The 26,973-nt window shown below is 45.8% G+C and overlaps 1 protein-coding gene across 1 annotated transcript in view; it reads right to left on the reverse strand.

The window, feature by feature from the left end:
* Nucleotides 1-1,046: 1,046 nt before the first annotated feature.
* The window catches only part of LOC117020555 (uncharacterized), a 308,400-nt gene continuing 282,473 nt past the window's right edge, over nt 1,047-26,973 (reverse strand). Inside the window, exons 9-15 of the transcript XR_004422721.1 lie at nt 16,769-16,876; nt 13,395-13,911; nt 10,302-10,444; nt 5,202-6,173; nt 3,734-3,790; nt 2,481-2,561; nt 1,047-2,286 (exon numbers count right to left, since the gene is read on the reverse strand). The gene's annotated coding sequence lies outside the window, so the exon portion shown is untranslated. The remainder of the gene's footprint in view (nt 2,287-2,480; nt 2,562-3,733; nt 3,791-5,201; nt 6,174-10,301; nt 10,445-13,394; nt 13,912-16,768; nt 16,877-26,973) is intronic.

The following is a 26,973-nucleotide window of genomic DNA, read 5'->3' on the forward strand; positions in this document are numbered from 1 at the left end:
ATTAGAGATCTGTAATCACTTCAGGCTGGATGCAATGAGGTTGGAAACCAGCCTCAGCGAGTCCCATCTCTGGAGCATTCAAACTGACGTGAATTGGGGATTCCTGGGGTGTAATCCTTTCTGAAGTTCCTAAATAATGGTTTGGGGCTCCGGCTGTAATACGCCAGAGGCGGCTTAACAGAGGGCGGGTTAATGGCCCTCTCTCTCCTCTACATGACAGGACGTACTCACACAGATCGTAAGTCGTGTAATGCGTGAAATGCTCCTAGAGATTAAGTGCTTAGAAAGGAAGTGAATACAAATTGAGATGAAAAGCATGTTGCATTCTCTGGTCTTCCTCAACTGGTATTTGGAAGGATAACGAGAGCATTTCTACTTTCAAGCACCGGAGCCTCTTTCCGGCTTATCTAGTCATGCGGTGTGTAGGGATTTTTCAGGACTTCTTCTTCAAGAATGATTTCAGAGGTCGAGAGTTCACCTGTGGGCCAGAGTGGGTACCATCACCGTTATTCATCGGAGTCACCTGATTCCATGAAAACCTAGTCAAAATGATTAATTAGCTTTACTCTTTGGCATCGTGTGAGTATGATGTTGAAATGATTAAAGTATTTTGCTTATTGAGCCCAGTGGTCCCCTAGTGAGTTTGTGGTTATGTCCATGAAACAAACTCTGGGTCTTTAAATGCTGAATAGTCCTGGTAATATTACCTCTTTGTTACGGAAAGTTTCTCAGTGCGTACACGGGACGTATGTGGATATAAGCAAAGATGACGATGGCTATTGTCTTATTTGTAACAAAAGCTATCTATCTCTCTAATGCTAGAGAACAGTGTTTTTGATTTTCTCGGATGTAATGTAGCTTAACTCAAGGTTTGTTTTGTTTTTTAAATATATTTTCTTAAGACACCTGTGGAGAACAAGCAACCTTCCAGAGGCTGCTGGAGAACGATGCCAAGTAATTATGCGTGGAAACCTGAAGCGTTGTTCTCACTTCTTCCAGCTCTCCTTGTGCTAATGTCACCCCTTTCCACACAGGGTTTGAGCCTGCTCTGCAGACACTGGGCTTGGTGACAGGACTTGGCCAGGCTGGGCCCAGCTCACCTGTATGACCGTGCGTGACCTTTCAAATGTTTGTTGTTGTGGGCTGGGTGTGGGGATGACTTTTTCTTCTTAGCATTACTGTGACAATTGCTCCCTAACAGATGCCTTAACCATGGCTTGCCCACATAGTTTGACCCCATCTTGCACGAGAGCCCTTTGGCTAAAAGCGTAACAGTTCCAACAAGATAACTGTCTGGCCCAAACCCGGGTGCTCGCACACAACCCCACCCCACTGTGAAGGGAGCTCCATTACCCACTGTGCCCTCCTGAGCCAACACAGGTGATTTCTTACACAAAAGTCCCTGACCCACATTTCGGAAACCTTGGGCCAAAGGACAGCCGCTGTGTTGGAGACAAGAGCAAATGCAGCAGAGAGAGCAGGAGGCAAAAGCAGTGAAAACCAGTAATTTCTGAGGCTGGGCGAGCAACAAAGAGAGGTTGATCAGATCTGCCTGTAACTCTATTCTCCATGATTCTCGTGATATTTGGGTCCCTTTTCTTCCAGTGAAACCTATGCAGACAATCCCATCTGAATTACCTCTTCAGCATGTGGCCTCTTGACGGAGACACTGTAGGTTCCTTATTTTCATGCATCTCACTGTTTGCGGTAAATGGAGTGATGTTCTGGTTTTAAAGCTGGGAAAACCTATTCCCACACTTGTCAACAGGAGACCTTTCTGTCAGGTGCCATGGCTCTCACTATATCAATGCTACTACTGGAAAACATCTAGACTGTGAGTTCAAAACACCACTCCTGTTGCTCTGGCGAGAGGCTGGGCATCGTGTGTACTTTTGTTGTCATGGTGAGTGATGGTTTTATGACGTCTGAACATCTTGTCGGTGCCAGGCTTTGTATTCTGTGCCTGGGGCACAAAGACACCGACTCCCTTTCCCCGGGAATCTGGTTGGACATGGAGACGTATACAAGATCGTTTCCATGAAGGGCGTTAAATGCTTGTACCCACTGGGCGTTCGGGACTCTAGCAGAGGGGCACAGTAGCAGCTTTGTTGGAATTCACGAGTTTTAAACAACTGGTTTGCAAGGTCTCTTTATGAGTCAGTCCTTCACTGTAGCGCATTTATACCGGCTTTCTGAGCGTGAACCAGAAGTGCAAACTACGCAGCAGGAGCTCCAAGCATTCCTCCTGGGATCCACCCTTGGATGCGCTTTGGAGGTGAGGAGACCCTAACAAAAAAAAGAGAGAGGGTAGACCAGAAGGCTGAAAAATTCTGCTGGCCCGAGTCCCATCTTCACTGCTCCATGTCACCTGGGTGTGTTAATTGTCATGAATTCCTCATATGTTGGGAATGCACATTCAAACAAATCCCGAAACGCAGTCAAGTTAGACATACATTGGTCTGTCATCATTACACATTTACGATAATGCATGCCCCCAAAGATTCTTCCCCAACAGTGCAGAAATGAAAGTTAAGATTCAAACGGAACTGGAAGAGTTCTCCCTGTTGACAGAGTAGGAAGACAACATTACTATTAATAGCATTTAAACTACTGAGTTAAAATAGGAACAGTTTCCATTTAAAATGAAATTTGATAATATACAGTAACGCATACACCAGTGGCTCGGAAGTATAAACGACAAAAGATGGTGAGGCTCCGTCTTTGTGACATATCCCGTCAGCATATTCCAAAATGGACTTTATAAGCCTAAGTTCTGTCATCCTGTGTTTGGCTTCTAGGCTGATCTTAGTGAAAACCTCAGGGGAACATATTTTAAAACTTTCTAGACCAATATGCTTTGTTGCTCATGGAAAGGGACGTCTCACAGGTGAAGATAAGGTTTGAATTGTGTAACGTCGTTGAAAAATAAAACTAGGCAGTTTATTTTCTCACTTTATATTCTATTCATACATGCACTTTTACCTCACACTTAAAGTTTTCAGATTGAAAAGCAGAATGTGTACTGCCAGCTGTTTCACACGTTTGACATCTCAGTAGTGACAGGAAATAATCACAATGCTTACTTAATTTGCATAACGCCCAGAGTTCTGAAGAATGTATATATATAATATATAATACATATGATATATAATTAAATGATATATGATATGTAATACATAATATATATTATGTATTATACATAATATGTAATATATTATACATAATATATAATACATACTACATAATAGTATGTATTATAGTAATTAATATTATTTATTAATATACAGAGGGTGACAAAAAATGTATATACATTTTTAAAAAGGAAAAAACTATTAAAATTGTAATGCTCTCTATATATTGATAACAAAAGATGAATGCAAGTCATGTGTATACAATTTTTTGGCACCCCAGTATATGCATTTATAGTAAATGTCTAAAAAAAGATCTTGCTTGCAAGGAATACGCATGCATATATACGCTTGCAATATTATCTAATGGTATCGGTATGATTCTGCCTAGGAGACAACTTTTAATGTTGCAAATTTGGAAGTCACTTGCAATTACAATCTCTGGAAAAAATTCACTCAACTCTTTCATATGTGGTAAATTGTAATTTTCTTATTCTAGACAGAATGTTCACGTCCTTCCTTTTTTATTCAATGTTGTGGGCACCCTTTGGAGAGGACACTTCCCCTCCCCCTTCCACCCCGCCTGGGGATCCCCATTTCCTTACCTTCACGGCTTGTGCAAATCCCTCCTACTGAATGTGGTTGGAAGTACTGCCTTCGTTCTAAGGAAGAGAATAGTGCCAAGTGTTAGGATAACACATCGGAGATTAAGTTACAAAACATCATGACTTGTATTTTGTTGGTCTTCTCTTTTGGGTTCCTCTCACTAGCTTGTTTTAATGACGTCATTTCTGAGCGGCCCCTGAGGTAGGCGAGGAACTGAGGGCAGCTTCTGGCCAAGAGCCAGCGAAAACAAAGGCCTTTCGGCCAACAGCACATGGGAACTAAATCCCGACACCCTTCCGGTAACTATGAGAGCCTGGGAGAGAGTCAGGCTAGGCTTGAGACTGTTTCCCAGGTGACTGCAGCCTCATGACAAACCCTGGGCCAGGCGACCCAGCTACGCCATGCCACAATTCCTGACCCACAGACATGCCCTTGTTTCCAGCCGTTACATTTGGGGATAATTTGTTATGCAGCAATAGGTAACTGGTATCTTCAGTATACACCACCTCTGACCGTGAAACGTCACAAAATCTCCTTGACTAAATCCATCATCAGTAAACAGAAATCACTGTGTCCCATCTCTCGGTATATTTCTCTTGGAAATAACTCACTAGTTATTTACTAGATATTGGTTGAAAGTGCATCAGTTATAGATTAAGCATAGGTCAGTTCTTGGGAATACTAAGATTAATATATGTGATCCACGGTGGTTGTTTAAATGTCTCCGATGGTGACTTTTGGCAGAACTCGTTGCAAGTCTGAAAGTGACCACTAATTTTTGATATGATGTTGAGCAGGCAAGTGGGCCTTTTTGAGCCTGTCTTACTAACAAAACGGAAATGACAAAACCTACCGTGGAGCATTTTTATGAGACTAAAATAATGTCTAGGGAGGACCTGACATCTAGATGGACGTTAATTCACCACAAGTATTATTATTATGCCCCCAGTCACCAAGGAGCACTTAATTCGATAAAAAAAGGCAGAAACGGTTATGGAAACATATGGTAGGTGGTTTAATAGCAGTGGATTCAGTGTACAATGGGAATACAGCTAAGGAGCAAACACTCCTTCCTCTAAATATTAAGAACACCTTTATTTGATTGCCTGTGAAGAGGAGAAAGTGAAAAATGGATAGGACTACGATTTCTTTCCCCTTTAGCAAGACTTCACTGGCTAGCTCTGAAGTGCGGCCAGCCTTATCCATCATACTTGGGTTTTCGTAAGTCGACTTAGAGGAAGAGAACATGTGTGTTTGGTCTGCAAGTCGACTGCCAGCAACGCAAAGAATTTATCTGACACACACATACACACACTCCCTCGCTAATGATTGGCTGTCCTTAGTTTACTGTACAGTGTCGTCTGACAATGCACGCCAGCTCTGCCTGGTGTGAAAAGCTTCATTAAACGTTTCTTGAGTCCAGCTGTCAGGACATGAGACGAATTTAGATAAGGCATCAATCAGTACCTCGGGAAGATGTCTGATGGCAAACCGCTTTGTCTTGATGTGCAATTCACGTTTGTTGAGGGGCATTTCTCCATTTTCACGGGGCAGTGTGACTTCCTCATCTTCCAGCTCCTTCTACCACGTAGTTATTCCCATATTTACCTTTTCAGCTAAACCCATTACAAGGGGAGACATTTACCTTTGCTTTTTCTTTTTTTGACTGGCTGCCTCATATAAATACCATGCTACTTCAGTGGGTTGAGGGGAAGCCATTACAACTCGCAAACAACACATGTAGAGCGTGAAGCTTCTTGCTTGTGGCGTCGGAAATATGGGGAGCGGCGGGGGACGTGTCAGAAGGCCACAGGTGCCCGTTGGAAGGGCTCACTTCAAAACTATGCACGAGTGTCATCCGCGAGCTTTTCTGGGTGGTGAAAAACATAGTGGAGCACAACGGGATGACCTTCTTCAGCCAGCTAATAAGTGTTCAAGGCATGGAGTGAGACAGTCACCATTTTGCAGCCATCCCTTCGCCATCAATGGCTACTGGCTGCCAAACGCGTTTGATGGTAAAGATGACAGAAACATAGCCTCCAACTATCTCACTGGTTTCTTATTAATGCCACACATTTCTTATGAATTGCATAGGGAAAATCTGTAACTGTATGGCAGAAAGCATCATGGAAATCCCACCGAACCAAGTGACGGAGTTTAACGTCACTGAAAACAGGGGAAAGGGACGCCTGTCACGCAGGCTTCCTGATGTGAGGTTCTGGAGAGCACACAGCGTCACTGAGGTGGCTTTCTTGCCCCAAACGAATAAACGGAGTCATGAGGACTCAGACAGACACACGTTGAAGGGCATTCAACAACATAATCTCACTGACGTGGCAAAACTAATATCCTAACTACAACAAGAGATGCAAGGACTAATCCAGATGGAAGGCAATGAAACACACGACAATGTCACCAGTACGTGGTGGTGACTGGATCCTGGAAAAGAAAAAACAGATAAAAAGAAAATTAGAGAGACAATGGGCAGAGGCTGAATATGGCTGTGAGTCAGATGATGGTATTATACCACCGTGCCCACGTCCCATAACTGACCCAGGGGTATGCAGTCTTTACCCTCTGGAAATACACACCAAAACATTTAGGGCTATGTGGATGTGATATCTGATATCAAAAATTGTGTATGCATTTTGTGTACCACGGTGTGTGTATACGTGTTGTGTGTGTGTGTGCATGAAAACACATGGGAGAGAATAGATAGGTAGGTAGATAGATAGATAACAGATAGATAACTAGATAAATAGATACATACACAGACAACAGATGATAGATAGATGATAGATGATAGATAGATAGATAGATAGATAGATAGATAGATGACAGATAGATAGGATACAGCAATCAAATGTGGAAAACTTTTAACAAATCTGGATTCTGGGTAAATATTTCCAGTTAATTTTGAACTATACTTAGACATTTTCTGTATCCTTCAAAATATATCGAAATAAAAAGTGACCAAAAAAATCAAAGAGAAAGTGCAGTAAGGATTGAGATAAATGAAAAATAAACCTAAAAATCGTCTAGCTCTGTGTGACTGATACGTTGATTTTGAGTTCCTCCTGACCAAATTTTCCGATGCATTGACTTTAGTGGTGGACCTTGCTTTCTAAGAAATTTGTCATCTGACAAATCAGGCCATCGGACACAAAAGTCAGTCTCTAAAACAGTAGAAACAAAGCACAAGAAATGAGGGTAAACATTTTACTAGACTACAGCAGATTACTTTGTAAGACGAAGTGCCGTGAAACTTACCTTAACCAGGAAGATGCCCCATAATATTTAGGTTTTTCAAGGTGTGTGGGATTCTACCGTTGGCACCTGCATAATGCCTGGGGTGCCTGGACTTCTGAACAGTGACTGCAAAATTTCTGGGGTGCTCTGTGCCAAGTGTACAAGCTGGGAAGTATCATGCATTTCTAGAGTCTGCCTTGAATGATACATGTTTGAGGATGTGCTTATTTACATATGGTGAACGGTAATGTAACGTGTATGCTTCATTCCGTGGGTCATCCAAATTTTAAGTAAAAGATTCGCATACGATATGTTAGCCAACAAAATATGAAAAAAAATAAGTAATTCACACTTGGCTTCCCGTGACAGCCGCCAAGTTCCATTATATGTATACAACTTGCTTTAACTGTTCAATGTCATTCTTGATTTTTCAGAAATGGAATCAACACGACTTACATGTTTGAGGAATTCTGGCCCCAAATCCTCGGTGCCAATTACCTGTCTCCCCAGGGAAAAATGCATTGTTTACTCCCCTCGTCCGAGGGGAAGCAGAAAGACCAGGGCCAGAAAATGGGTTTGAATAAAACAAATGACCACTGCGTTTCTCATTTGTGAAACCCATTCCTCAATGGGTTTTAAGAATATTAGAAGTGGTTCTGTCTGCTCAGTGTGAAGAATAGATGTCACGCTATTTGGTGATAAATGACCATGCTACATGACACTTTGTCTACAACGGTTTCTTCTCCTTCTGTCCTGCAAAGAAGCACAGAAGCTCATGTCTCCTGAGTCTTAGATGGTAAGTGAGCAGAGACTGTTTGGCCAAGGGGATTCGAACTCAAGCACGGCCTCATTCTCCTCAGGCTTCTGAAATGCCGCCACTAGTCCCCTCAGGTGGAGAACAATGTCACAGAAGGGCTGTCCATTTCGGCAGCCCTTGGGGAGAACCAGAAGGGTAACTATGGCATGCATTTCAGAATTTCAGTTTGGAAAGCAAAAGTGGAGGACACGGTTCTTCTCCCAGCTAGCAAGTGACCGGTTGTCTCTCGAGTCCAGAGGCCATCAGGTTAGAATTCACACTTTATTCCTGGGAAGTCAGACCCGGGTTGCCCACCAGAGCGGGTGGTCCTCACACGAGGGTCACTCCATGAGGACTTCACTTTCCTCACCACTGGTTCCGTCCATTCGCTGAGACTGACGGGTGCCGACGCCTCAATCAAGCCTAAAATTCAACACCGACCACTGTCAAGGTGGGTCATCTGTCCACCTGGCCCTTCACTGTCCCCACCCCCGGCTCCATTCTGTGCAGGGGGGCCTGTTCCTTTGAAAAGTAACAGGTCAGGGAATCACTTCCTTTTCTGAGTTGTGACCCGACGTTGCGCATGAAAGCCCTACGTCAGTCACACTCCGTGCTCACTGACCATGAACACGAGAAGGACCTTCAACACGGCTGCTCCATTCGTCCAGGGCCGGGCTGAACAGTTTCCATGCTTCCCACAAACCAGGAGTGACACCACGAATGTCTCTTTCACTGTGTTTTTGGAAAACGGGAGATAGTCTCCATGATGTTCTTTGCATCTTGGCTCTTTCTTTATGACTTTATGACTTTGTACTTTTTCATCTAAAATATGGGTAATGCTGAGATGGCGTAATGGAGAAGTGCTTATTTCATCCTTCACTTAAGCGCAGTATTCTGGGAGACTTCAAGAGCTCAGAATGCTTCACTCTTAAGAGAATACCCACGAGGAGACACACAGTACACAACAGCAGACGCGAGCAGTATCCATTTCCTGGTGTAGAAAGAATGGACACTTTCCAACAAGAGGCAGTGTCTTCCTACGCCTGCCAGTTTCATTCCTGGTCCCGTCCTTACCTGGATCGGCCGGAAGCATCCTTAGGCCGCCAGTGGAATGGGGAGTGCTAAGCGACTTTTCACACTTCCCCAGATGCGAATGCTTTCAACACTCAAAGCCTGCACCCTCGGGGCTATTGTTTTGTGCAAGGAACTGGAGTAACGAGATTTGTGTTCCTGTCTTTCGTTTCAGGAACCGTAAATCTTGAGCGAGTTAAAAATGCTTGTGTGGAGATTTCATGAGCAGCTGGTGTTCTGGGGTCTGTTTGCTCCATCAGATGTCTGTGCGCCGTAGCTCACAAGGTATTCGAGGAGTGTTACAAGTCACACTTGTAACAGCAGTTTCCTCTAGGATAACTCTGTGAAACGATAATGTATGTGGCTCCTGGTCCCTGCAGCCGGCCTCAGGTTAAACATTCTGCAAACACGTCTGTGTGAATTCAAGTGTGCATGTAATTTTCCTGTCCATTTTAGCAAAGCGTCTCTGTTTTCTATCACTCATAACTTTAGTTAAAAAATGCCTTTTTTGGGGGGGAAAAAAACAACATTGTCAAGGTTTGTGCTATTAATATAAATTATATGAGTTTCCCTAGCTTTGGACTATAAGAACGTCTAGAAAACACGTTAGTTTTTTTTTTCTTTTTTAAATGATACTTTCCTTTAGCAGCGATTCAAAGAGAGAAAATAAGGGATTCATCTTCCATTTGGGAGACTGTATCCAAATAAGAAAATCTTAATAAAAGAGAATGGAAAACAAAACCAAAACAAAACTTTCATTTGTCGTATCAACACTTCCAAAGTGTTTCAAGACCCTCATTCAGGCCTACAAAACTCTGGTGACATTTCATGGGATAAATCCCTTCTCTTTTTAACTTCGGACAGTTACAGAAACCCAAATATCTCTGGTAAGACTCACTTCTTGATGGAAACTCTACAGCGGCAAGGGTACATGAAACAACGTCTGTCAGCTGCTGATTTTCGGAATAATCACAACCACAAGCATCTCGTTTGATGTTGTCCTCTTATTTCCAACCATATGCAATGTACCCTCTTTTAATTTTTTTGCAATAATATCGGATGCCATTTTCCTTCCTGGTACTTCTTTCTCTGCAGCCTTGGGTTGAAGGTTATGGCCCCATGAGACAATGAGCACAAAAGAACCTGCAAGGACCAGAGTGAAATTTGTGGCTTTGAGTGGCAAAGCTGAAAGAACTCTTTTGGTTCAGAGCAGAAATATTGGTCTCGAAATCAAAGCATTTCTTCCAAACATGGGGGTTTCAGAAAGTTTTTGTGGTTTTTTTTAATTCCAATTTTTTCTTTTAAATGTCGAGGCAAATCCCAGAGAATGCAAACATTATAGCTTTCACCCCGGAGTGACAGAAATGCACAATGAGACAAGTGCCTCCCCACGCAAGGGGGGGTGAGTTTTAACAGAGACCAGTAGGATGAAGGGATGTTTTCAACCTTACCTGCAGGTGGGCAGGTGAATGTCTTTTCCCAGGAAGCAGATGAGACTTCAAGATAGATTTAGGCATCTTTTCCTCATGTGGAACTCTTGGCAGCGGCCATCTCTTTCTTCCTCCAAAAGGAAAAACATTTGTGTAGGAAACGGCTGTACGAGAGTAGGAATGGCGGTTAGACAGAGGGATGGAGGTGATCTTCGGACTCTCTGGGGCCCCACTGAGGTCAGGAACTTTCGAACAAGAGAGGTATGGGGGCTACCAGGCCCTCCCAAGTCAGCTGAAATGAACCATGGGGAAGCTCAGGGAAATGGAGACTTCCTCAAGAGGAAGGAGACTGAAAATCCATTTCCCTCCAGGAAGTGAGAGCCTTGCATTGGCACAATGGGGACGTGAAGGGCTGAGCCGCCGCCAGATACAGAGGAAAAGAAACACGTGTGTGGGCTTGGACCTTCGCTTCCACCATCACTAGCAATGCACGCTATCAAGAGCAAACGAATTAATCTCTCTAGAGTTCGTTTTCCTCGCAGCAAAGCGGGGATACAGTAACCCCTACATGTTAAGGTCGTTGCTAGGATTTGACGCAAGTGCAAAGCAAATGACAGGCGGCAAGCACTCAATAAGTTGTACTTACTATTACGACAGCGATCATTCTGTTAGAAAAACAAGCCTGTGATGCAGGTTATTCACCGTGATCGCTGTGCCCGAATCTAACTAGATGAGAATAGTCTGTGCCCATCCTCTCTCCCTAGGACTAGTAGCACACGGCCACCATTCCAGCGAAACAAAACGAAACACGCGACGAACCATTCCAACCCATTTCTGGGGCTCTTGCTAATTTCAGAGCCATGATTTTGCAGTGGCAGCTGCAAAGCTCACGGAGATGCAGGGTGAGCCATTCCTAGCTCCCCGTGACTTCTGAAATGGAGAAACCCCTGCAAGACCCACTTGTGTAAGAGAGTGGGATTTGGGGTAAAAACCAGTTCCATTCTGTGGCTATCCTGACTGATCTCTTCCAGCCAAGCGTGGAGCAGACGGAAAGTGTCACGGGGCCGTGTGATGGGACATTCCAGGACCAGCTGCCCAGATGGTTTAAACAACATGCCACAGACGCAGTGGACTCCGTTCCTTGTTCCAGGTATGGCCCATGGACCAGCATGTCCACACCACCTGGGACACGGTGAGAAACGCACACTCTCAGGCTCCAACCAGCCCTGCTGTGTCAGCCCCTGTATTTTAGCAAGTCTCCACCAATGCCTGACAGACACATTACAGTTAGACCGACTTCCAGGTTAAAATTCTAACACTTGCATTACACAAAGCGGGAGAAATCATTCTGAGTAGTGTCTGTTAGTCAAGTTCATTTTTATGGAGTATTACACAAATAGAGAAGTTACATATAATCACAGGCACTGGTAGAGACGAACAATTTTAGAACGAAAGGAGGAAGTAAAATTCTATGGAACGTCACGTGAATATCATGTAAAAGTGACATCTATGCTCCATAAATATTAGTTTTTGTTTGAAATTATATTGTTTCCAGAAATCAATAAAGTGAAGGCCACGGTCCTGGGAGTAGAGTATCGGTGCTTTTTTCCATTGTGTCAAAACCATGGGTGTAAAAAAACATATTTTTGTAGTGCAGACGTCCATCCCTTTGTCACCAAGCCCCGACACCACTGAGTTATAATCTTCCTGAAAAACTTCGGGCCCATCTTCCGGTTTCAGATAATTAAAATGGTTTGCAAATAAATAATTCCTGCTTCCAAAATATAAACTCTTTTCCACTGATCGCATGAGAGTTACTCCGTGGTAGTCACGCTGACCTACCTAGTACGTCACCTGCTAAGATGTTCAGAGAGTAATGCTTACAGAACCCACATCAGTGACCACATTGCACGGGCAGTGTTTTATGTACCTGTCTTGTTCCCTGAGCAGACAGGGGACGTGTCTTCTACATGTTTATTCATCCCCAGCATTCATCGCTGCCCAGCATGTTGTGGCTGCCCAATTAACGCTGTTAAACTAAGAAATGGTTGTAGCAAACCTTATGTGTTTGTCTGTCCCTGCCATACTTGTGGTAACGGCCTGGAACAGGGCATACGTCACTTCCTATCAGGTGCTTAAAAATAGGAAGTTTTCTACGTGAACTCAGCTTGTCATCTTTTGCCTTCATTTGTATGACTTTTTATGCGTTGTTTGCTGAATTCACGTAACTCTGATATTGGGTGCCGTGCTACCTTTCGGGAATCTGAACGCCTATGGGCGACATTGGCAGAGAGCGTGGTGATGATGACAAGCTTTGAGAGGAGAGAGAGTGGCCAGGCTCTCATCCACCTTTAGACCACCAGAATGGCCCCTATGAGCTCAGGTAGCCGGGAGTCCCGGCCTGCCCCCAGGCCGCAGTGCTGGCTGGAACCCTGGCCATCGAGAACCAATTACTATCCAGCAGTTTCCTTATGTCCTGACCTTCAAGTTCACTGCAAAATCAGTTTGCAACAAACACCCTGTTCCATTTTCTATTCAGAGTAACATATTTCTGGGCACTCAGGCATTGAAACTAGTAATGGGTGTTTTTCACACTCACTTTCTTTTCCTGGAAGAAATACATAATTTGTTTTTTGAGGATTTTGTCATTGCTTCATAACCTTTGATAGCCTCTACTTTTTATAGTTTTTTTTTTAATCCCATGTCTTTTAAAGTTTATTTTTAAATAATTTTACCTTTCACCCTTGATAATTTGGGAACATTTAACATGGCAACGATGACAGAAAGAAAACCGAGACCCTCACTTTCTGATAAATCTGGAATTCATTTGTGAGCTTTAAAATAAATTTCACATATTACTCACCTGAAATGTCAGTATTTGCCTGTAAAATTAAAACTAAATGGCAGCGCTGTTTTACTTAAGAAAAAAATAGAATTTAAAACTGTTCATGGCAAATATTGACAGTATAAATAACACCTATTCCATTTAAGACTGTTTTTAAAGATGCATACATAGGATGCTAAAAATAGAGACAGAAACCAAATGATTCTAGTCCAATTAGATGTTTGCTCAGTTAAATACAGAAAAGAATCTTCCATAGTGACTGCACTCACCGGTAGGTATTTCAATGGAACCAGACAAATGAGTGAGTCAGACTTTTGACTGGTGTCTTCTGGAGAAATGTCCCTGGCTGTGGTTTCCGGGGCCATCAAAGCAGTGAGACCCACACAGTGTAAAGAGCGTGCAGGGTTCACTTAAGGAGGCGGGAACGTCTCTGAGGACAGTGACATTTCGAAAACCCTTTGGTTACTGTGATCAAGTAGGCAGTGAAGGCTTTGGCTCATTTTCCTCCTTGGAAGCTGGTCAAACTCCCTCTGTGTACGTGATGTCCATCGCTACCCCTTCCCAACAAAAATACCGGAGGACAAACTCCCAGGTGACTGCTGGACATCTATCTCGCTGATGTGAACTGGGGTTGGAGTCAGCTCATCTGACGCAGATTCCAATTTTGAGTCAATTTGGGTCAATCTGGTAACTGCTGTGTAGCTTTGGTCTCTTTCTGGGAATTAAGACACACATTCTTACCCCGTGAAAACAGCCCGAAGGTAATGGAATGGTATCCAGAAAGTTCTGAAAAGAAAAACCAAAAACAAAACAACTTGTCAGTGTATAATTCCACATACAATGAAAATATCATTAAAAATGATGGCAGACATTTATATAACTTACCACTATGCTGTATACCTGAAACTAATATAAAATAATACTGACTGTCAATGGTAACTGAAAAAAAAAAGTTAAAAATATGGTGGGGGGAAAATAGAAACTTTTTAAGACACACAAGAGCTGAAAAATTTGTCTGAAGCAGACCTGCCCTTCAAGAAATATTAGACAAACTTCTTCAGGCTCCACAGAAATGATACATGAAGGAAAATCGAATCCTTCCAAGGTGAAGGGTGAGAATGGTGACTCTGTGCAAATATAAAAGGCTTTTCTTGTTTTTAAATTTCTTTAAAAGATAATCAACAGTCTAAAGCAAAATTTAATACTACGCGATGGGTATATACTGTTGGCACTTCTTATAATATACATGGCTTTACTATTACTTGAAGATATTACAGATGCATTATAAACACTAGAGTAACCGCTGCAAAATATTTTTAATTAGAAAGAGGTATGTCTAAGAATCCTATGGTAGAGATAAATGGGATTCCACAAAACACAAAAATGGATTTTTATCTTTCACATACTCAACATGGTTACCTTTCTTTATCTTAAGTAGTACTTATCATTTTAATACAAATAATAAGATGCCCAAGCCCGACCGTGAGAATCTTCCTAAGATTTCTACGGAGATTAAAGGCACATGCTGACTTCATTGAAAAGTTAAAAATCTATGAATGATCACGTCTTGAATTTGCTGACTGGCTGCTTAGAAATGCCAAGTGTGACACGACGCGGCATGCCCTGCCGAACTGTGAGCTGGGGTGGCACCGGGCCTGTCTCCCCACCCCCCACACAGCCCTCCCAGCCAGCGGCACCCTCCCCATTATGACATCACACCCAGCATGGGGTGAGTCCTCATTTCCACGGCAACCACCAACCAGGCAAAGCCTGCTCTCTTTCCCTCAGAGATGACTGAGGTACCCCAGACAGAGTGAGCCCAGGACACCTGCTTTCCAGGCCATGCGACTGACCCAGTGACGAGAGTATTAACACCGGTGCCTGTTCTTATGCTGGAAATTCCTGGGTCAGGGGTCATGTGGGACACCGGAAGCAGGGAGATAAAGGTCAAAGAAACCAAGGGAAGGGCAGAAAACCAGATCCAGAGTCCTAATGACCCTGTCTAGGAACCTACAAAGACATATGCCAAACAGTCACTATGTAAGAGAACGGAATGGATCTCCGATTACTTCTGATGTGCAATCTGCACCATGAATACGTCAAAATACTTTAATAAAAATGTTGGAAGGCATATCTGATAAGAAGGAACCAAATAATCCCAAGACCAAGTTAATGAGTGAAACATCAAACACGAACTGTTGACCCTGAACCGTTTACAGGGCTCAGTACCCACTTGGATGGGGATTCCAGGGACAGACAGAGGCATAGCTAAGGCTCTGAATTACTTTAACAGCAAACTAGTAGAATCTACAAAACGTACTATGCGTGAGCATCCAGTAAGGATCCATCTAGGAGCACGCTTGAGGCTCATCGACTATGGTTTACTCCAACGTAAAAGAGAAAACAATGGGATCTCTATGGCCTGGAGTATGAGCTCAGAAATTTTCTTCCAGGAAGCAGGTCTCCGAGCATTGTGTTCTCAAAGAGATATGAGACATGAATCCTCCCCATTCTTAAAATGATGGAATTCAATGGAAAATGGGGAGAAGGGAGGACGTAACTTTGGAAATGGTGTGGGTGAGGGTGCAGAGGTAAGCATGCACAGAGCATATTTGGAAGAGAAGGAGAAGGCCAGCCTTTCGGAATGGATAAACACATTTGAGTGAGCTCATTACTTTAATCACAGACTGTGTTTTAAATGGATCCCTTCTTCACTCCTTTCTAACATGTGTATTGAAATGCCATATACCTCACTTTGTTTCTCCCTTGGATTTCAAATGCATACAGCCACAGATATTTCAGTAAGTGAGGCAATCCTCACCAACCCCCTCCAAAAAAACAAAAAACAAAAAAACCCACACAAACAAAAAGCAAAACTCCATTCACTGCAAATCTCAACAATAAAAAAATAGTTTACCGACTGTAAATAAGACAGTGATAGATGCTAAGGCATACATAACACATGGTCCCTGTTCTTAAATAACTCCTCTCCCGACTACAGTCCATATGCACGTGTGATTACCTTTGGAAGCAGGTTACAACAGCAGTACGAGGAAATTCAGAGCGGGGATTATGGCTTCCAGTTGGGACTAAACTAATGGAGTAGGTCATGAATCTGCTAGGGCTGCATAGAGCTGTGCCATAGACTGGGGCGCTTAAACAACAGACCTTTATTTTCTCCCAGTTGGGGAGGTTGGGAAATCCAAGATCAAGGTGCCAACAAGGTAGGTTTCATCCAGAGGCCTCTTTCTCTTGGCTTGGAGGCGGCCACCATCTTGCTGTGTGCTCACATGACCTGCTCTTTGTGTGCGCTTGGGCAGGAAAGAGGAAACACGCTGGTGTGTCTTCTTGCAAGGGCACAAATCCCATCATGGGGGCCCCACCCCTGCACGTGGAGTGACTGGAGATTGTTCCCATCTTTCCTGTCCCTAGTTAGGGGTCGTTGATGGAATCCCATTCTGGCTACAGGCAGAAGGGTTCTTTTGAGAACTGTTTGTGGGAGTTTCGCAATTGGTCAAGGTTCAGAGGAGGGCGAGTTAGCAAAAAAAGGGGAAAGGGAAAAAGGGAAGAGAAAAAAATAGTGGACATGTTTCAAGGGTTCAAACAAAGGAAACTGGACTGTGTTTTAATCCATGCATACCACCTTGGGCTGTCCCCATGGGCTGTGTCCTGGCGTCAGTCATTTTTTACCCACGACTTTGGGAGACGGGGCAGTACATCAACATAGGGAAGACACTTTTCTGACCATCTCCTATTAAAAAGAAAAAAAAAATTTCATTTTGAAAAGACGCTTGAGGTTTATTGGGTCTTTCTCATTTTATGGTTCAAGCTGACCTCCCACCCTGCTTTGGAAATGTCTTTTGGTCTCATCTATAATTAGCGTAAAGCTCCTTGGAGTTACATCGAAGTGCAGATTTTCTTCCCACTGCTTTACTCTTTTACGTGGCTCTAAGTGGATAATTGCAGTGAGACACATGTCCTCTCGTCAGGAAGAGGAAGCAGTGATGTCAGCAGATGTGGAAGGTTCTGTTTCCCAGAGTGTGGCCCCTGTCATGCGTGAGTTGCAGGCGAATTGTGAATACAGTTAGGAATACATTTCAGTTGAACTTCCTGTTCGTGAGAAGTGATAACAGGATTCAAGTAATCGTCAGAATATAAAGTCTACCTTGAAAGATAGTTACTTACATTCAAGAGCAAGTTGAAGGAGAATGTTAAGAAATAACAAGACGGGAGCTATGAGGGTGTGGCAGACGTTCTGACAGGTGCCACTGGCTATGTCTGGGGGAACCAGCCAAAGATGTGGGTCGGCCAGAGGTGCGCCTTCTCCTCCGGCTACTAAGCCTGGGGCTTGGCATCAATATGATGGCATTTCATTCCTCACTGTGGGCATGTGGCCTGATGGCCACCCTTCACCCCTGTGCCCCCAACTTTTGTCCCAAGCATTGTGTCCTCGGAGAGATGTGAGACACAATTCCCCCCCACTCTTACACCAGTGTCCTGGACTCCACATCCAGAATATCGTCTCCAGCCTGCCTGCACCGTACCTCGGCCCTGGACGTTAAGTCTTCACATTTCTTTTAAGGAAAGACATTTCCTTCAAAGAGTTCAAGGTTTTCAACCGAGCCCTTGAGTCAGCAAATACCTCGTGTTGCAAAATGTGCACAAAAAGAGGCAGACAACGAGACAGACGGAGCTGTATCAAGGACAGGCATGTTATGAGGACTGTGCCGGAGAGACTCCAAGGAAAAATGGGATGGACGTGTCCAAGGGGGCTGCACACTCTCAGATGTGGCCTCCACGCTGCTTCTGCTCTGTCTGAGCGTGTGCTACGTAGGAGGCAGGGCCCTCACAAGTCTCATGTAGTCGGAGCTGACTGCTGCGTCAGAAGCTATGACCCCTGTGTGCGCACAGGACCCAGCACAGAACAACGTGACCCAGGCTGGCTGGCGCCTTGTCAGTCTCTGGACCAGGAAGTACGTTGGGTAATGCTGGACATGTAATAAAATGCATCCGCCTGGGGGCCAGCTTTGTGGGGAAGCTGAGAGGACTTAGTGGGAGGCCACACAAAGCTTTTGGAAACCTTTCAGCCCTGCGGAAAAGCTGAGTCTGTGCTCATTCTTAGTATGTGCAAAGGAACGGACATGAAGGCTGGGCGAGGTATACTCCTGTGTCCGATTTCATGTACCTGACGAGCTTCCTGACTCTTGACTCAGCAATTAAGCATCACATAGTCATTCAGGGCAGGGAGTCCTTTCCTCATCCACGTCTGGACACACAGCACATAGTAGGGACTCAGCAAAAACCACTGAGGATGGATGCCACCCAACCAGTGTTCTGCATCACATCCCTTCTTGTGTTACTGATGTCCTCAGGACATCAACCCAAAACAGGTTTCCGCACGGTACTCCCTTCTGTTCCCGTTCTCATGGGCAGATCGGCCGTGCTTGTGCTATGGTCCATTTCCATGGCTAGCAGACGGCCAGACCAAAGAAGGCTTTTCAGAGAAGCCAGAGGTCGGGCTGGCCGCCCTGTGCTCCCGCCGAGGACCAAACAAGCAGCGGGGCCGTTCTGGTCCCCGCATCCCATGGACAGGAGACAGCCCGTCAGCACAAGCACACACCCTCACAGCTGCGAGGGGCTTCCAGTGCGGGCTCCATCCCAACCCTTGCTGGAAAACAGCAGGGAGCAAACGTCAGCCTGCACTTGCTGCAGCTGCAGACAGGGCACTTCGTCCGTCCTTAGGGGGGACGGTGACGCAAGAGGAGCAGGAACGAGAAGAATGGAACCACTACACCCTCTGCTGGGGAGGGGACATGGGCCCTGCAGGGACAAGGACTCCTTAATCTCCCTAGAGAACCACTGCCAAGGGCGGGAGCTGCCCTGCAACAGCTCCTTTCTCACAGACCTGACAGCCGTCTTCCTGCAGCACACAAAAACAAAACAGCACGCGGATTCCGTCAAGCGGGCTCAGTCCCCTGACCTCCTCTGTCCAAACACACAGCGATCACAGGTAAACATGAAAAGGGAAGCTGTACATGTCCGTAGGTTAGAGCCGGGGTCTGCTTTCGGCACGCATGGCTCCCAGATGCGTGTGTGCCCTGACAGAGCAAGGACTGCGTGTTCCGACACAGGTGAGGGGACCGCGCTCTGTACCTACAGGAAATCCGAAGGCCCTGGGGGGAGTGGGGGCTACGTTGTGACACCTGGTGGCTCTAGCTTATTTTACGGGGGTGGCCTGGAGCCCCACCTCGAGTAGACACACAGGAGATAAAGTAACTGCCCCACTCGCTCAGCTGTGTGAAGGTCAGCCCCCACTCCCGAGGTCACCATGGGGTCCTGTCGGGCACGACACCCCTCCCCACTCGGGACTCTGGTGGCATGGCACAGGTTGTGAAATGAAAACTAGGAGATGTAAGGTGCACAAGAACAGCTCCTTCTCTAAATCCACCGACAAATACAGATTCTTACGCCTTGAGAGAAATACGAAAAGGGCAGCCAGTGAAACCAATGATTGTAAGGTTACGTTTAGTCCACATGAAACTAGAAATATAGAAACGTGACAGAGATTTTGAAGTAACTATTTTGGATGTGCCAAAGGATAAATGAAAGTGGAAAATTGAAAGAAAAAAAAGAAATTGGAAAAAAAAAAAGGCAGATGTGATGGAATAAAGATGGATTTTTAAAAAAGAGACAATTGGAAATACTGAAGATGAAAAACATTCTCTAAAATCAAAACAAAACACAAAAACAAGAAAACAAACGGAATGGACAGAATAAATACCAAACTGGGAAAATCTAAACAGAGAATTTGTAACCAGGAAGGTAGTGTGTACCAAGTTACTCCAAGTCAGCATCGTGACAGAAGGAATAAAAAAATGTAAAAGAGAGGTTTGACAATATGGAGAACGGATTGGGAAGATACTACGTAATGTTAATTCAAGTTCTAGAACAAAAATAAACATTTGAGGAAGGAATATCTGGCAATTTTATGTAAATTGAGAACAGCCAAAAAGTATTCCACTCAAACGTACCATGCGGTTCCGTAAAAGCCAACAAATCCTAGGCCGTGAGGGGCCGCCCAGCAGGGGCTGGGCCCATTAGGGTGTCCTGGGGAACTCCTGGAAATCTGACACCCCGGTTGCCCTCCAAAACCTCTGGGTTTGGGCCCCAAGCATTGCATAAAACAGCATTGCGTGTAATAGTGAAAAACTGGAAGTAACTCAGGTGCTGACTGGTCAGAAAGCGCGTAAATATGGGATGTACACTGCAGTCTCGATGTGAAATAAAATCTATCCTGCACTTAAAATTAATGAATCCGTACCCTCATCGTACAGCATGAGGGAAACCCAAACACATAATTTGGTGTGGAAAAAAAAGCACAAAAAAATGGAGACAATAATTCGCATCTTCATAACATAAGCATAGTGAACCCTACTATATACAGTTTACAGAAGCATGCGTATGATAAAAGTTCATGTGGGAAAAGAAAAACCGAGCAAATGTGACTAGTTACGTCTGGGACCCGAGGGAGAGTACGGTGAGAGGGGGTGATAGCACGCTGGATGATTCTGTCTGTAATATTTTAAAAATATCTGAAGCAAATAATAAAGCAAAAAACACAACTTAATGCAAGGGGACAAACTGTTGACTACGGATTCTCTATCCTTCTTTTTCTGTGTGTTTTAAAAGTAGTTTATGATTGGAAAGTAAGGATAGCGGACACTAATAAAAATCTAACCCAAAGCAAGTGGCAGAACTAAGGTGCATCACCAAACCCATTACCATAATTACTATTGTAATAATGATTTTCTTTTATCTCCAGGAACAACATTCTATGCCGACTGTCCATTTTTTTTCACCACGTCTTCCTTCCAGTTTCCATCCAATTCCTTCCTTTTCCAGCTTTTCCTACTTATTCTAACAGGAACACAAAAAGCTTCACGAAGCAAAGGAGAAAACAGCACACACAGATACACACACACACACACACACACACACGTTTTAACTATATTGCGTTTTCAACATGGTTTATTCCTCTTTAGAGAAAAACGCTGATAACAGGATCTGATTTCACCGGCCAAGCAGCACACGTTGGCTCAGTGTTGCAATCTGGTCTGGTCATCATTGCTTCCAGATCCTAACACCCCACATGATGAAGTGTGAAACGAGGACGCCTCTTAAGAGACGCAACTTCTGTGGTCACCAGTTATCGGCAGCGAAATGTCTCCCGAAGGAGATGGTTGGTTCACTGAACGCCTAGAAAGCCTCCGCCTTCGCCATCGCAGGGAACTGGCTTCTCGGACTCAACACACGATTTCAATAATCGATGCAAACCTTGCCTTGTTTTCTTGGCTTGTTTGGAAATGTCGCTTTGCAGCTGTGCACGTCCTGCTGATATCCTGACTGGGAAACCCAGGGAGATGGAGAACGTGGTCTGGCACGGACAACGCATTCAGCACGCTCGCTCCTTTTCAAACCTGACGCGCAGCAGTTTTTACACAGAACCTTGCGGGCGGTTTCCAGTGGGCTGCTTGTGCCATGAGGACACACGTGCATCTGCCATGCCCCTCTGCAGGTGGGAAGTCTGTCAGGAGGAACCACAGCGGAGTGGCAGAGTTGGAATGAAAGGCGCCGGGCTCCACACCATCTGCTTCTTGCTGCAGCCCTGGGGGCACAGCCTGCAAATGCGGTCTTTCCGTGCACATTCCGGTTCCTGCAATCTTTCTCCAAGGGGGGAGACTCACATTTAAATGCATCCCGCGTGCAGGTCAGGAGACGACACGATTTCACGTATCATTTGATTGAAGCCCCAAATAACATGAAACTGGCATTCTGAGCCCTTTCTCAAAGTAAGAAGAATGTGAACGAGAGGTGTTCATTTGCTCGCCTGTACACAGCGCGTGAGAGGAGAACCCTGTATTCGCACGGCCTGGATCACTACAGCCCGTACCTCTCCTTGGCAAAGCTGCTTCTGCAGCTCGGTCTCTGCTGTCACCAGCTGCTCCTGTACACCACAGCCCAAGGACACTCTCTGTCCTCAGCCTCTCCTCTTATGGCAGCCATGCTTCTCCAGCTCCCAGCTCCCCTTCTACTCATGGCCATGCTTCTCCAGCTCCTTCTACTCACAGCCATGCTTCTCCACCTTCTTCTACTCACAGCCATGCTTCTCCAGCTCCTTCTACTCACAGCCATGCTTCCCCAGCTCCTTCTACTCACGGCCATGGTTCTCCAGCTCCTTCTACTCATGGCCATGCTTCTCCAGCTCCTTCTACTCATGGCCATGCTTCTCCAGCTCCTTCTACTCACAGCCATGCTTCTCCAGCTCCCAGCTCCCCTTCTACTCACAGCCATGCTTCTCCAGCTCCTTCTACTCACAGCCATGCTTCTCCAGCTCCTTCTACTCACAGCCATGCTTCTCCAGCTCCCCCAGCTCCCCTTCTACCCCCTCTGCATCTCATGTCTGTCCATTTGACCCAGCCACTTCTGATTCCTGCACGTTGGAAGTTCTCTTGGTCCTCTTCCATGTCCGAGCCTGATCCAATGTTTCTGTACCAAAGCTGCATCTGTTGTGTAGATGCCAAGACCAAAACTATGAGGTTTTCACTCCCGCAGGCATTAATTACCCTGAGGTCATGTCTGCTCCCTGCAGTTGTGTGATACAGCAGAAACTGCGGACCCACCAAGAGCAGACGTCTCTTCACCTGGAACTACCACGTCTGCTTACCTAAGGTAGTTGTGAGAGCACAACCGAGAGGCGGGCTCACCCGGTACATGTGTCCCCCTCACTTCTAAGGGCGTCCTATGGTTTCCAAGCACACCTTCCTTTTCTCGGCCTGGTTTTGAACTTGAAAATCAGATTCAGGACTGGAGAGAGAACAGTCGCCCAGTTCATGCTCTTTGAATTAAACCCGATACACTTCCAGTCTCTTCTAAGGATGCAGACTTCTTGAAATAAACGTACTATTTTTGAATAATTCTGGACCCGTACAGCAAAGTTGGAAAGTTAGTTCGTAGACAGGGGTTCCTGGGTGTCCCTCATACAGTGTCTCCTCACTGTAAGGTCATTTACAACTAGAAGACAGTTGTCACAACTAAGAAATGAATGCTGCCACGGCACTATTAGCCAAACTCCAGACTTCATGTGGATTTCCTCAGTTTTCCCCATGAACGCCCTCTTCCGGTCCCACGGTGCCATCTAGGATCTCACACAGCGATGGTCACGTCTCATGGTCCTCATCCAACGTGTGGTGGTTTCTTTGTCTTGCCTTGTTTTTCATGACCTTGAGCATTCTGACTACCGGTCAGGATTTTCTAGAACGTCCCTCCCTGCGGCTTCGCCTGATGCTTTTGTGACCAGCAGTCTGGGGTTAAAGGTGATGGGGAAGAACTCCTCAGAGGGACACGCCCTTCTTGTCACTCCAACAGAGGGGACATGATAAGGAGGCTGTGTTCTGAGCCTGCCACCTGTCCTGTTGCCGGGAATCCGCGAAGCTCCTGGAAATGACCCACACCTCAGAATGACTTTGCTCAGAATGCCACATCACACACAGCTTCTCAGTGGTTTCCGGACCATGGATGTGAGCCGTTTCCAACAGGGCATGTGAGCTGAGCTGCTGGGTACACAGTGCACCACCCAGAAGCAGGGTGGCAACGGTTACTTTGCCAAATGCCCCTCGCTGTGCCGGCCTGAAGCTCGGAGCTGCCATCCTGATTCTGAGTCCGTAACGCCTGTTATAAACAGCTGTGCCCTTCTGCAAACAGTGCCACCACATGCGCACACACAGAATGAACTATCCCGGGCTGCGTGGGTGGCCCCGCTGAGCCTGGGACCTGCTCCTGTGAAAACAGAATCATTCTTCCCACTCTGAGAGGGAGGGATTTAGTACTTGAGAAACTCTAGCTTGGTGAAAGGACACACAAAATGCACGCTTCCTATGTACACACAGCACGGGAGTGGTGCGTGGAAGTGTAGGGACGCGGGCGGCGAGAGCTGGAGGTTTTCCCAAAGCAGAAACGGATGCGGATAGCGTCTTTCTCCTCCCTTTTTTCCCTCGCCCCACTCTTTTCTTCTCTCCCTCACACACTGAGGTCTAACTCCAAGTCAGTGGTTCTCAACCACGCTCACTGCCCTCCGAAGGGGACATCTGGCCACACGTGGGCACTTCTGTCACCCTTGAAGAAGGGTGGTCCTGGAATCTGGTGGCTGGAGACCAGGGAGGCAGCTCAACGCGCTACAGGGCACAGGACGTCCCACAGCAGAGTGTCCCAGCCCCAGGTGCCCACACTGCCCACAGTGAGACCCCTGGGGTACATGGATTCCTCACCTGTTCCAGTCTCCACAAATCCTGAAGCCTAACGCGTCTGTCTCTGCCCCGTCTTCTTCATGCTTCCTGTACACTTTCTGATCGGAATCCATCCTCACCACTCCCTGGGTCCGCTGCATGGCTTTCTCCCGTGACTATGGCTGCAACTTGGCCCTGCGATGCCCCTGGACTCTGCTCCGTTGTCTTCTTGACACCCCGGCCTCCCTGTAGGGTCCTGCATGTGTTCAGCTCCAGCTCGCTCTCCGAGCTTCACCACGGTTTTGGACGAGCTCCAGCAGAGGCTCCCAACTTGCGTCTCTCTGCACATTTCTCACGACGTCCATGATTGTTTTTCTTTTTTTTTTTTCAATTAAATGTATTGGGGTGACAACGGTTAGTAAAATTATATAGGTTTCCAGTTATTTTCTTTATTGTATCGGACATCCCTTTGAAATTACTCGACACCAGCTTCACCTCTGTTTGCACGTCTTCCCCTTTCTTTGAGTCTGTGTGGCCCACACTTCAGGTTTTTCTCTTCCCACCTTACCTGACCCCCACCCCCAACTTTATTTCTGTGCACAGCAGTGCGATTTCCCCGGGCTTCCAGGCTCAACACGTCATCTCTGTGTGAGTCAGCCCTCTGTCATTCCCCATCCAACCAGCCATCCACGCCCACCAGTTCTTCCTCTGAAACGGCTTCCATCCACTGAAGGCCAAACAGAATGAAAGGCAAAAGAAGGCAGGGAATTCAGGCCTTTTCTCCTGCCTCGCTGTGTCAGCTGGGACATCTTGTCTCATCTCGTCCTGTCCAGGGACTGGAATTTACACCACCAGCTCCCCTGGTTCTCAGGCCTTTACACTCAGACTGAACGACACCACTGGCTTTCCTGGGGCTCCAGCCTGCAGGTCTGGGCACTTCTCAGTCTCTGTCATCATCTGAGCCAATTCCTCATAATAAATCTCCATATAGTTGTATTATAGATATATTAAAATCTATCTATCTCTTTGGTCTCTCTATATCCCCATCCATCCATCCATCCATCCATCCATCCATCCATCCATCCATTATCTGCTATTGCCTCTGTTTCTCTGGAGAATCCAGTGTAACCTGGAACCTAAGCCCTATCTATACGCAGTATATTTTGAGGATGTTTGCATCCCTCCATCCCAGGGCCTTCTCTGAAGTTTTTGTTGCCTTGCGTTTCACTGAAGAGTTTTGCATTTCGCTGTTCTCTCTTGGCCTCTGCTCCAGGACGTCCCGCTTTTCTGTAATAGATGCGCGGTCTGGTGCAGAACCGTGTCCATCAGAAACCTTCCAAAGACACATGCTGAGGGCAATGAATGAGCCATTCACGAAGAGCTTATGCTGGGGTCCTCACTCCCAATATCGTATTTCTTGCACCAAAGCAAGACTAATGCAGGTTTAATTAAGACAACACTGAAAACCTTCTGGTTGCAAAGCTAGAAGCATGCAAGGGCTCGGAAACGCAGCCCAGTTTTAAACATGTGGCAGACACCAGCACACAGCTATGCTTTCCTTTACAGAGAGACAGTTTCTGGACGGTGAACGCCTGGGTTGGCAGCAGGGTACAGAGCAGTTCCTACCTACACACCAACGGGGAGTCAGCACGCCGGACACTGCGTGGCATGGGCTCAGAAATGCACCCCGCAGCCCAGCCCAGCTGCACATGTGCCAGAAAGCCTTTCCTCATGATCTAGTTGGGAACCAATCTGTTTGTCCACTGACATCGTACAGACGTCTGTCCGAGCGCCCCCACTCCTTATCACTGGGTCCCTTCAGTTCTTACACTCCCGTCTCCCTTTTGCTTCCATCCACATGCCATGCTGCCTTGAATATGCAGGAATAGCAGCAGCTGTTCCCCTCTGGGCAGGGACACCCGAAACACCCCGAGACAGGGATTCTGGCAGCAAAGGGGGCTGCTTTTCAGAATGAAACCCGTACAGAGCCCTTCGTATAACCCATTTCTTCTCCTAAGATATGCCATCCCGACTGCAAGACACAGTTCTTCTAAAATTAGTCTGGGATGCGGTCTTAACATGAAATCTGTCAGTCAATACCCATTTGCTGACTGATGAATTGATTTCCCTGTAGTATCTGCATTCAACGGCCCACGCCACCTCCCAAGAGTGAATGTTCCAGAAAGGTCTGCGTCCTATGCCACCTCCTTTTCTCCCAGCCTCCCCACCGCTGCAAAAGCTCCATGAATCATGAAAACGGCCACAGACTTTTCCAGTCTGCTTCTCATCACCAAACCTGGACAATATACAAATAGGACTCTGAGCATGTTCCAAGTATGTTCTCTTTACACCCCGAAGGAAATAGTGGGCTCTGTGATCGTACAGCTGAGAGCGTTTTTATTCCAAACACCATCATTCACGCTTAACGATTAAATGAATGATTTCACTATTTAAGACACGGCATGTGTTAATTGTTGAGTCTATTTTGAGCGACTTTTCCACCTTTGACCTCACGCTTTTCCAGGCTTCACCTACTACAAATCCTCAATCTGTATGTGTGAACTCA

This window comes from Rhinolophus ferrumequinum, chromosome X, assembly GCF_004115265.2.
Source record: "Rhinolophus ferrumequinum isolate MPI-CBG mRhiFer1 chromosome X, mRhiFer1_v1.p, whole genome shotgun sequence".
Classification (NCBI taxonomy): domain Eukaryota; kingdom Metazoa; phylum Chordata; class Mammalia; order Chiroptera; family Rhinolophidae; genus Rhinolophus; species Rhinolophus ferrumequinum.